The following is a 12442-nucleotide window of genomic DNA, read 5'->3' on the forward strand; positions in this document are numbered from 1 at the left end:
ATGGCTGGGACATCTGGTTACTCTTGGGGGGAAACTTTGCAATGGACAAGAAGCTACTGTAAGAATTGGATGTGGAGGAATCAAGTGCCTTAAAACCGGGAAGGAAGGAAGGAAGGAAGGAAGGAAGGAAGGAAGGAAGGAAGGAAGGAAGGAAGGAAGGAAGGAAGGAAGGAAGGTCTATTGTCCAATCCTAAATCCACCCCAATGGATCTTTTGAAACCACACACTTACACCTTCTCGAGAAGCTCTCAAAACATGGAGTTGGACGAGTCAGCTCTTCCCTGGGTGTCGGTGCATGGTGATGATAGTAACACCCACAAAAATAGCAGCAGCGTCTTTGTTAGCACTTCACCCGCTGCATTTCCAGGACAGCCGAGGCACCGCTGGGTGGGCAGACCCACAGGCTGCTTTGGACCAGCCGGGCTTAGCCACCATTCTTGCTGGTTTCTTGGACCACGTCTGGCTTCCTACCCAAGCAAGGGAAAGCCTTATGGGACCTGGTGCCCTCCAAATGGAATTCCAGGCCATCTGGAGAAGTTCGTACCTCTAGTGGCACAGAATAAAACGATGCATGGAATTTCTTCCAGAAATCTGGAATGCTATCCATCAAAGAGTCTTTGCTATGGCTTTCCCCAAAGAAGGAGAAGCAGCCAAAGCTCCTTCTCTCACCCAGAAGGGTGAGGAAGGATCTGTTTTCAGGGCAGAGCAAAGCCTTCATGCACAGCCATCCGGCTGGAATGGCAGGAAAGCTCCTTCTCTGGGCATCCTTTGAGGTTTGTCCCACTCAGTGAGAAAGCCTGTCTCCACTGCTGGGTCTGGGCAAGAAGCTGCTGGAAGCATAATTGGGCACTAAGGCAGACAAATGGGGCTTTTGTAGCCCTGTGGAGCAAGAAGAAGAAGAGGGAAAGAAGACAGAGCTGGGTAAGGCTCAGAAGGGACCTGAGCTGAGAAGCCAGAAGGAGGGATCTTCGGAAATTTACCCCTGACTTTACTACAAGAAAGTGTCTTTGAGGAAGAAGTCTTCTTCTTGCTGGGCTCCGCAGGCTCCGGGTCCCTGCAGCTGCCAGTCTCTCCCTGGCAAAAGTGCCCCCTTTGCTTTGTGTGGCACTCCATGGTGGAGGCAAAGCAATCCCAGCGTGGCTGCAGCAGAGGCTGTCATCATCTGGACTGTCCCAGGCTCTGGGACTCCAGTGACAGAGAACCCCACAGCCTTGTCCAAGCTCTGGGCCTGCCAGAGGGCCAGACCTCAAGAGGGGTAGGGGTGGGCCTGGCAGCCTTGTCCCCACTTAGAACGTGGAGCCCTCTCACCTCCCTAAGCAGCAGAAATGTTTCTGCTCAGTCTCCATCAAGCCAGGTCAAAATAAAGAAGCTTATCTAGATAACCTTTCATCCTGGTGAATTTCTGCCTAAGCACAACCCCACCCACACGGCCTTGATGGCTGCGCAAGAAGCCTCTGGTTGGGCCGGGGCCCTTCTGAATTTGGCCCCGAGGGGCCTTGACAAAGCAGCCTCAGGAGGCTGAAGGCAGCTTTCCCTCAGCTGATGCTTTCTGGGTGAGCTGGACTACAATTCCCCTCATCCCTAGCCAGCTGTTCTTCATGCAAGAGGTTCAACTTCTGCAAAGCTCCGGGGGGGGGGGGAGTTGGAGGAACCTCTGCCCAAATCTCCACTGCTCCACAGAACTTGGACAGGTGGAGCAGAAGCACACAGGAGGCTCCTGTAAGACTGTCCAGCTCTCCCAGTTTTCTCCACCAGAGAAGCCAGGGTTTGACCCTGGAGGTGTCCAAGGAAAAGGGGAGGGGCAGCCGTCCCAAAGAGGGAGATCCTCCAGTGCTCAGAGGTTCCCGGGCAGCCCTGCCTGCATCCTCCGGTGCACTTGGCTTCAGGAAGACAAGATGGCTGCAGAGGACTCCCAAGAGCAGAGGAGGAGAGCAAAGGCATCTGGAAGGAGGCAAAGCCAAATGCTCGAGCTGACCAAATTTTCCCAGGCTGCCCTCCAAGGAGAGGCTGCAAAGGGCAAGCTGCTCGGCCAGGGGAAACAATGGGCCCCTTCAAGCCCTGCTCAGAGGCAACTGGGGACTTTCTGAGGTGAAGAAGAACACAAGCAGAACGTGGTTGGTGGAAGAGAGGGAGGGAGGGAGGGAGGGAGGGAGGAAGGAAGGAAGGAAGGAAGGAAGGAAGGAAGGAAGGAAGGAAGGATCCAGAGACAGAGCAGCCACTTGTCAGCAACAGAGGCAGGCTTCTCGCTGGAGTGCCCCCACCCCTGGAAAATGACTTGTCTGGCCAACTTACATTCCCCACATTCTCCCCCCATTCAATTCTTCTTCCAGGATATCCCTTTTCACAACACAGATTCACACAGCCTGCAAACACAGACAAGCCACAACATGCAATACACTAAGCAGAACCAAACAAGCCACTACAGTTAATGCAAACAACTGGGGTTCGACCAACGAAGCTGGGCACCAAATAATCTGGCCCGGCCTGCAAGTCTTGAAAGAGCCAGGAGGGTCTTCCTGAGCCCGGTGACCACTCTCCTGTCAGCACCCCCTGCCGGTTTCCTGGGGCAGAGCCTGGAAAGGTCCGGAAGAGCAGAGAAGCTGCTTCCTGCTGGAGGAACAGCGACCTGTCCGGTACAGTCTTCTCCAACTTCTGCTGGGCTGCAATTGACATCCACCGCACCTCACATAGTGCTGGCTATCCATGATGGGGAAAGTCATCCCACTGACCTGGAGGGCAGTCAGAGGTCAGGAAGACTGCTCTGCTGTGAAGGCCAATGGAGGCTAGCGGCTTCCCTGGTGGGGCCAAGCATCGGGCTAGGGACCATCAGCCAATGGATTTCCACAGTCACCCCCCCCCCAGAAGGCAGGACAAAATCCAATCACTGCACCCACATTCTTTAGGGACTGTGCGTCATCTTCACCCACAGCCACCCTCTTTTAACCTCTGTCTCACTCGAATCTGTTTCAACTGTCTGCAGAGCCCAAAGTCCCAGGCAAGCAGCAATTTCTGCCCTCACCTCCAAACTGGGATCTCCTGTACACATCCCAGGTGCGGCCCCTGAGCCACGGCCCTTCCCTTTCCACAGGGAGGCTGGGAAGCAGCAGTGTCCGCCATGCAGGGGGCTTCCAGGAGTGCCAGTCAGCCCATGGCTGCAAGGAGAGGGCTGGGCACAGGCTCCTTCCAGCAGCCAAGGCTCACCCACCAAGTGCTAAGCGGTCTTCTCTTGCACCCAAGGCCTGTGGGGGCTTCACATTCAACGCCGGCTCCGAGGGCTCCAGGGCTTCTGGCCTAAGAGCAGGGTCTGAAAGCTGCACCCTCCATGGAGCAGAAGGTTGTTGGGCTGCTCTGGCTGACCTGGGGGGGGGGCGTGGGGGCAACATACATCAAGGCCCAGCATCTCTCCAGCCTGGGCAGTGTTGAGAGTGGGAAGGCAAGTGCATCTCTTTCGGAGACCGATGTCCAGGTGATCCTTGCAGGGCGAGGGGTGTGGAAGGGCACCCACAAGGAACTCTAGCCACGGCTGACATGATGTGAGGAGCAGCAAGAAGGTCCTTCTCACAGGACAGAGTGAAGACAGGGGTCTTTTGCAGGTGCACCACCCCTTTTACTCCTCCCTTTTCTGAGCCAAGCAGGCTCCAATGGAAGCAGCTCCGCTCATTTGCAGCTGCAACAGCCGAGCTACCAAAGCAGAGTCCACTTAGCGGGGGTCTCCATTGGTTTTGGATTTGGTCCAGTGCCTGATTCTCAGGGAATTTGGCTTGAATGTCTCCCCTCCTCCCCGCTGGCCCAAGAGCTTGGTTCTGGCTGTGGAAAAGCGCAGGTATCCACAGCCAAGTCCCGCCTGTGCCAAGGCAGAAGCTCTGGGAGTCTCGGTCCCATGTGGCTCTACGGGGCACCCCTCTTGCCCAGGGAATTCCAGATTCTGCCTGCAGCAGGAGAGACGCATGAGCTGGTTTTTTAAAACAAAGAATGCAGTTTGTCTTCTTCCTGCAAGCAGCAACAGGGAACCAATCCCTCCTTGTCCGTTTCTGCCGTCACCCACTACAGCTGTCAGTAAGAGTGGCTGCCCACCTGATGACTTGCAGAGGCAGCCTGATTTTCCTCTGATGGGGGGTGGAGAAAGCCATTGTCCCCACACATCTGGAGTCCCCCCCCCCAGGAAGACAGCTTACAGCCAATCAGAAGCAGCCCTCACCAGCTTTTGATGCTTGTGGCCTTTCCCACATGCTCAGTGCCTGTCATGTACAGCGCCTTTTCGCACCTTGCAGCCAGTCTGTGGTCCAGGCAAGAGCCTTGATGGGGGGGGGAAAGGGGGGCTAAGAGGAAGCAGGGGGTGTCAGGTGGACCAGGTCTTGGCCGCCCAATTTCCCCCACCGCCTCCCGCCAACCGTTTTGGGTACCCGTTGCCAGTCGCTGCCTGTAGAGGAACTGCTGCTAGCTCAAAATGGCTCTTTCTCCCTGGCACGGATCCCAGAGGGAGGGCTTTCCCTGAGCCTTGAACTAGGAGAGCCAGGGATTGGAGGGGACTTGGGGGTGAATCTGCTACTAACTATACCCCCTGCTTGCCACGGGCACTTCCTGCCACCCCAGCCTCTCTTCTGGTGCATGGCCTTATGCTTGGCCACCCTGGGGAGCCGCGGAAAGCACGTCCCTTGAAAACCCCCAGCCCTGCTTCGCTGGGGCAAAGAGGCTAAGCTGCTGCAGCCACCAGCTCCATGTCTGGGCCCCCTCCCCACCCAAGCCCCTCCTGAGTGGGCTCAGGCTGACGGAAGGGAGAGCACGAAAGCCTTGGGCCCTCTGCTTCCTCCTGCTGTGGAAGCCCCAGGACCACCTCCTCTCTCTATGGCTGATTCAGCAACAGCACCTGAGACCCCGGGTGCTTCTCCCACAGGGCACGGGGTTAGCCCAGCCCGTCTCACTGGGTGGTTGTCCAAATAAAGAAGCACTCGGCAAACAAAGAAAGAAACCCAGGTCTCCATCCTAACGAGTCATTTGAGGAGACAGGTATTTCTGAGAGAGGTGAAGGAATAAACGTGCAAGGGGGAAATAACAGATTTTCCTCCTTCCCGCCCACCCCAAGCAGACTTTGGCTACTGAACCTGCCAGCTATCCATCCCACGAGAGACGACCCGGCAGGGAGAGGCAGGAGTTCTCGGCTCTAAATGAGCAGGAAAAACATGGGCAAAGTTCACCCACCGACTGGCATCTGTGGCTCAGCAGCTGCTTCCACAGCTAGTTTGCCCAGATGGGAGACCCAGAAAAGGCATCAACAACCGCACTCCATTCTGCCCACAGAGCCCAGCTGCGGGTCCCTGTCACGTGGGGGTGGGCTGCTTCCCAAGAAGGCAGTTGTCTGGGCACCTTCTGCCCCTGGACTGCCTGTCGGCTGAGGACGTACTGCTTACTCATGAGTCAGGGTCTTGCCCTTGATTCACACTGCTGCATGACCAGAAAGTCATTCCTGCTCCTGAACAAGGCTGGGCCCCCAGTGCCCCCCCAAATCTGGGCACTGCCACTATAGGCCCCTTAGGAAATGGCTCAGTAGAGCCACAGGGGAAGGTGCGTGGGCCTTCTCCTCCACTGGGCACTGAACAAACGGGCCTTGTGGCTTTCTTGGAACAGGCCAGCCCAAGAAAGAAAAGAAAGAAAGAAGGAAGGAAGGAAGGAAGGAAGGAAGGAAGGAAGGAAGGAAAGAAAAAAGAAAGAAAGAAAGAAAGAAGAAAGAAAGAAAGAAAGAAAGAAAGAAAGAAAGAAAGAAAGAAAGAAAGAAAGAAAGAAAGAAAGAAAGAAAGAAAGAAAGAAAGAAAGCTCTCCAGGCTCAGCACGGCTTGCTCTCCCCTCAGAGCTGTTCTTCCCCCAAATGCAGAGGAACAAGTTACTAGTCCTTTGGATGACATGGATGGAACACCTGTTCCCAGTCTGCCTCTTCCTGGCAGTCTCGGCCAGAGGCACGGGTGGGGAGGGCAGGCCTCCTTCCTGTCACTGCCCCCCTTCCTCATTCTGCCCCCCAGGCGCCCTGAAGGAACTCAGGATTCGGCCGGATATTGGTGCCATTGACCAAAGGGAGCCAGGCTGGGGGAGAGGGCAGCCGAGGCGGTGCACCTCTCCCCAGCTCGGTGGGCACAGGGAAGGCGCTCTGCTCATGTTCAAGGTGCCTCAGCCACTCCAGCACCAGACTGGAGCTGCAACAACTTTTGTAGGGGGACAAACAGAGGCACATCCCCCTCCTCCCATATCATTGCCGGGGAAAAGCTTTAGGGCTCGCCCGCCTTTCAGGCGGACGACCCCGATCCTCCCTCGCCATCCAGGCTAGGGCAAGGCGAGACGGCGCCCAGGCGCTCCGGGTCAGCTTCTCCCTTCTCTGCCAGCCCCGGAGCAACCTCGGCGGTGCCCGCAGCCCAGGCTCCCCACGGAGGCGGAGGCGGAGCGGCCCCACCCGGCCCGGGAGGGCGTCGGAGCAGCCGCCCCGCTCGCGCGTCTCCCTCTTCGGGCGCCCCGTCCTTGGCTGCGGCGCGGCAGAAACAGCGAGACCCGGCGCGCAGGGGAGGCAGGCGGGCCGGGGAGGGGGAAGCAGCCTCCGCCCCCGCTCGCCTCCCCCCCCGCCTAAATGGGGGTCCTCTGCCATCCTCTTCTGCACCGTCACCATGGCAACGCGAGAGACCGGTCGCCGCAGCAGCGGCAGCCCCCCCCCCGCGCCCCCGCGCCTGCTCCATCCTCGCCTAAACCGGCGGGCGATCGGGCGGGGGCGCGGGGTCGGCTGCTGCAGCTGCGGAGCGAGCGAGGGGGGAGCGCGGTGGGCCGCCCTCGCCCCCCCCCGGCCACGCCGCGCGCCCTCCCGCCGCCCGACCGTCGTCCTCGTCCTTCGCCTCCCCCGACGCCCCTCCCGGTTGCTTACCCGCCGAGGCGCTGCTGCTGCTGCTGCTCCCGTTGCGGCGAAGGCGGCGGCGGTGGTCCCGCGGCAGCCATGCCGGGCCGGCGCGGGAGGAGCCGGGGCGGCGGAGGCGGCGGCGGCGGCGGCGGGAGGGGGCGCGGAAGGTCTCCTGCAACGGCCGCCGTCAGCGCCGCCGAAGTCCCCGCCCCGCGCGCGCGCCCGGCCGAGAGTGCGCGGGCGCGGGCGCGAGCGCGAGGAGGGAGGGAGGGAGGGAGGGCGAGGAGGGGCCGCGGCGCGGGAGGGATCCTCCNATGCCGGGCCGGCGCGGGAGGAGCCGGGGCGGCGGAGGCGGCGGCGGCGGCGGCGGCGGGAGGGGGCGCGGAAGGTCTCCTGCAACGGCCGCCGTCAGCGCCGCCGAAGTCCCCGCCCCGCGCGCGCGCCCGGCCGAGAGTGCGCGGGCGCGGGCGCGGGCGCGAGGAGGGAGGGAGGGAGGCGAGGAGGGGCCGCGGCGCGGGAGGGATCCTCCTCAGCCCCGAGGCGGCCATTCGCCCGGGCTTGGCGGCGCGGGGGCTGCAGGGCGCGCGGAAGGGGAAGGGCGTCCTTGCGACCCCCGACTCAGCCCCCTCGCCTGGAAGCCCCCCGCAGCAGGTGGCAAGCAGGAGACCGGCCGCCTGGGCCCCGCCAAACTGCCCCCTTCGGCCCGGGAGAGAGGGAGGGTCTGCCGGCGCGGGGGTCTCGTTCTGTCCGGATCCCCAACAGAAGCCCGGGAGCAGCTGCCCCCCCTTCCCCAGAAGAGGCTTCCGAGGAGAGGGCGAGGCGGCAGGGCCTGTGGGGGCAGCCGTCTGATGGGCCCAGAAACAAAGGGCGTGCTGCTTGCTCGCCCTGCTTTCCGAGCCCCCCCCAGACCTCAGCAGCAGCCCCCCCCTGGTTTCCACTGGCCTCGCCCCCCCCCAAGAGCTCCTGCACGTGCCTCCCAGTTCCCCCTTTGCCTAGTCTCTCCCCATTCTCTGGGTCCCAGCCCTCCCAATTGAGCAACTGCAGTTGTGGTTTCCGGGGTGCTCCTTCTCACCACCCAGAGGCACCCAACTCTCCTTCAACAGCTGTCTTGGAATCTACTCTGGATGGGAAGGTTGGTCTCTAAGGCATGGCTAAGGTTTCTCTAAGGTTCAGAAACCCTGCTCTAGGAAATAGGGACAAATCAGTGCACGTGTGCATGTAAGGAAGGAAAGACACCCGAAAGATCACAAACCTGGCCTTTTATTTCAGATCCACCTTGAATTCTGGAGCAGGCCGGACCTTGCATAGCATCTCCAGGCCCTTTGCTTGCAGACTGGCCAAACTCCGGCCACCAGGAGGAAGAGGTCCTGGGAGGCGGCACCGAATCTTCCACCTGCCCAGGGTGCTGTCCAAGGTGCTGTGTGTTCACTCCCCCTCCCTCTCTTTCAGGTTTTTTGCTCCCTTCGGACCAGCCTCTGATCATCAGCACCAGATCCAAGGAGCAGGTTACCCCCAGGAAAATTCTTTTCTCATCCAGGAGACTTGCTTTTCATGCACTTTTCTCTTTTAAAAAATGAAATGGTGGCACCATTTTGGGTTTGATGCTAAGGAATGATGCTTCTTTGGTTAAATTTAGCCCTGCTAATTGCTCCCTCCATAGACAGTGGCTTTTCAGCAGCAGGTGCTCCCACCCAGTTCACTGAGGCCGTGCTTGCCGGATCTGCCTCCCAGATCGCAACCGTCTCAGAGGAAATTGACCAATGCCACCCAGTAGCTCTTATTCCAAGGGGCTGACGCTCTCTGACCACTAGGCATGACTCCCCAGAGGGGACATGGGCCCCTGGCTTTCCATGTCCTCCATGCTATGAAAGAGTCGCAAAAAATGAGACAAAATGGGCAGGAAGTCAAGCAGGAGCTGGGTTAGTGGAGCAGCTCAGCCTCCGAGCTCCCGAGTCTCCTTTCAGATCTTCAAAGTCGGTCAGAGAAACAGGGCGGTGAATAACGGACAGGGCAGACGCCCGTTTCCACCCGTTGCTTCCATAAGCTCCACCTGAGGGAAACCTTCCGTATTTCATGGAACTGGGCCAGGTGTTTAAAAAGATCAGAGTCTGTAACAAAAGGGCCACCTTCATGTCCTCCCTAATGGGACGGTTTCTACTGTGCTTTTTATTCTCCTGAAGCCTGAAGGAATGAGGAAAACGGCAGGTCTCTGTGAATCACACAAAGTCCTCCTGGATTCTGGGGCCCAATTAAGAGGACAGAGTTTAAGGTTCTGAAATTTCACTCTGGACAAAATCCACCAGCATTGGGCAAGATATCAGGGCTGTAAATTGCCGCCAGACACAAGAGGAACAAAATCCCTGCTTGAGTTTACTTATGTAGCCAGTTTAATAGTCCTGGCTATCAAACATTAGCTTCAAGGGTCACAAAAGCATCACGTTTCAAAACAATAATGTAAAACCTCAGGACAAATAATAAAAGTAGACTTGATTAAAGCAGTATATAAATTCTTAAATAACATAAAACGCTACCAGTCAGTTTTAAAGCTCAATCAAGCATCAATGCTTTACAATGTACTGTACGGAAAAAGTCCAGAAGCTGGTGATAATTTCCCTTAGCAGGGAGTTCCAGGGGCTGCAAAGGAAGTGTCTGGCAAATGTAACCATGAATGGACCTTTTTCAAGTTCACACACAAGCATGAATCCATTTTTGAACTTTCCATTTGAAGCCCACCCAGATTTTTTTCTCTCCAACTATTGAGGAGATATTAGCTTTATTGCCATCCTTACACTTTCTTCTTAAATGCTGTCTTAGTAGCCTGGTGTGTTTTGCACTTGCCCAAGTAAAGGGCTGGTTGGGTTTCACTTGCTTGAATGAGAGATCCCTCAAGGGTGATCTTTTCAGAGAACTGGCTGCACTTAAGAGCATGAAAGTTGGACACTCAAAGAAATGAACAGAAATTTGTAAGAATTTTGCTGCCCCATCTCTGCACTTCTTCTGGGTATGGAGAGACTTTGATGGCTGCCCTCCTGCATTCGGAGCATTACATACAGCCATTTGAGGGAATAATGGTTCCATCATTATTTGCTGGGCTTCCAGGCTCTCCTTCCTGATGCCAGGGCCAAGGCTCGGGGGAAGATCTGGACCCCCAGAGAAAATGAAGCTTGCTTTCCCTGCCCAGATGCTTTGAAGCAAATTGTCTTCCCTCACAGGCTTTTGATGCATCCGACTTTCTGCAGTTGAACTTTGTTGATGGTGGGATTAGGTGCCCTTGAAACATTCAGGCATCAAAAACATTTGTGGGATTAACTACAGTAACCCCAGTGCCGGAGGTCACACAAGACGTAAGGAGAAAGCAGGAAAACCGCATTCTGGGTTGATGCAATGAGCGAACCCAGGGTCGGCGTTTAAAGAAACAAATAAGCGCTTCTGAAGGAGAGCCTGTTTCTCAGATTCACGAATCGTTATTCTTGCCTTTATTGAAATGGACTGCAGAAGCTAAGCTGTAATAAACGCCTGCCACAAAACATTTCGCTGCAACAGGATAACACGGTAGCTTTCGGGAAAAGGTTGGGCATGGTGTCATCTTTTCTGCCCCTAATTCCAAGAAGAGAATATTTTGTGCAGGTCCAGAGGCCGTTCCTTCCAGGGCCTATTTTGCATTTACCACCACCGTGGCCCAGAATGGGGCTCCCGTGCCCTGAGAGCCTGCAGCTTTCCAGATCCCAGGCAGCCATTGGGTGCTACCAGTCACAGCCCGACTGCTGGCAGAGGAGCCAGAAGCCACAGGAGGGCATCTCTGACCGCAGAAGAGGGTCAGATCACACGGTAACAGCAGGGCAAGGAATCGGCACCCAGCAGGGCTCCTTTCTCTGCTCCATCCATTTCTTGAACATCTCTGCTACAAAGCAACAACTCGTGGCTTCTCCAGGTCAGAAGGCCTGCGATGGTTCAATCCTTAAAAGGTCTGCCCACTCACGTCAGCAACCTGAACCGGAACTGGCAATTATAGATGGTTCAGGGGGCTCTGTGTGCCTCTGGTAAAAGCCAGAATGACCTCATATTCGTGACCTCGTTGGGCAGCAGGTCACGTGCCTCCTCGAGGATGCTGGTCTTGTGTGCTGGGAGAGCCACACGCCAGGAGGCTTTGTCCTCCAGGGCCCGAGCAGCCGAGACGGACGCAGCGAGATTGCCTGGCTTAGCACACATGGGAGTTAGCCTAGAAGGGGGCAGAGTTAAATGCTGATTATGCACCGGGCTCGGGGAATCCAGATTAGCCTCTGTGGGTTAATGAGCTCCGATTAAGTGGTGCATAAACATTCCTTTCAACAAAAAGGAACTGATCAGAGGAAGAGGCGACGCTCAGAGGGACCACGTGACGTGAGGCAGCCTGTCTGTGTGCAAGAACATGGTTGCAACTGGCTGGCTGGGAGATTGAGCCAGGCTTACGTGGACACTTGCCAACCTTCATCTAAGAAGAGCTGAAGGACGAGGGTTTTCACGTGTTTCGTTCAGAGAAAGTCGAAGACAGGGTAGTAAGGGACCCCCTGGAAAGAGGGCATAAGGTATAAAAACTTGGGAAGATTAATCTGGAAAGCCAGGCCGGACCTCCGGAAAAACACGAGCTCCCCTCCCTGGCCAGGGAGGCTCACTTCAGGGAAAGGTGACCCAGTTTGCACTGGGACTGGATCCTGCAGGTCCTAAAAGAGCTGGCAGGGCAGAGACCCGAGGGGGGGGCTCATGTCCTTTCCAGGCCTCCACCAACCACACTGAAAAGGACGCAAACCTTGAACTATCCCACAGATAGCTCTGGAGGAAAGCTGAGGTGACAGACTTCGGCAGAGGGCTGCTCCTCACCCCAGGCAACAGTTCTGCAAAGACCTCCCCCCCCAATGTCCTTAGTGGGGGAATCAGCCTCTGTGCTGGAAGCCCTCTCTGTGCAAAAACCGGCTGCACAGGACCATCCAGCGTTGCACCAGACATGGACGATTCACACTCACACACGGAACACGGCGAACTGTCGAATCCTGCGGTGCAATTAAGCCAAGGCCAACCACAGTCAAAGCCAGCAGATGAAAATGGGGAGACTAACTCAGCAGAGCAGCATCTCTCGCACCCCCAAACACAAGAGACCTGGGGGGGTGAGCAGGTGTGTGGCTCAAGGGCCACCAACGTTTCTAAGACAGATGACATCAGAAGGGGAGAGAAACTCCAGATGCCCATGTTGATCAACAGCTCAGTGGTTCCTCGAACCAAAGCGGGTGCCTGGACAGCGATGCCCGTGTGGGCAGGACTGCCCTGCCATCTCCGCATTTGGCTTTGCAAGGGCGTGGCTGGCCGTCCTCTCTGTGCCACACGCAGAAGGGTCACGTTCTCCCTCGTTAACAGCCCAGGCAAGCGGAACGGAGGAGATGGGGGGCATCCGCTCCCCATCAGCACCAAGCACCAATTATGAGAACCGATTTCAAAATGCGGAAAGAGGAAGCGCTGCACCTCGCCTCCCGTCCCCCCCGTGCCAAAAAACCAAGCTGCGCTCTGGAAAGTATGCTCTGTGTATTTCTTTTCAGGACA

Source organism: Protobothrops mucrosquamatus, unplaced genomic scaffold (assembly GCF_001527695.2).
Source record: "Protobothrops mucrosquamatus isolate PMUCROS unplaced genomic scaffold, P.Mucros_1.0 scaffold4, whole genome shotgun sequence".
Taxonomy (NCBI): domain Eukaryota; kingdom Metazoa; phylum Chordata; class Lepidosauria; order Squamata; family Viperidae; genus Protobothrops; species Protobothrops mucrosquamatus.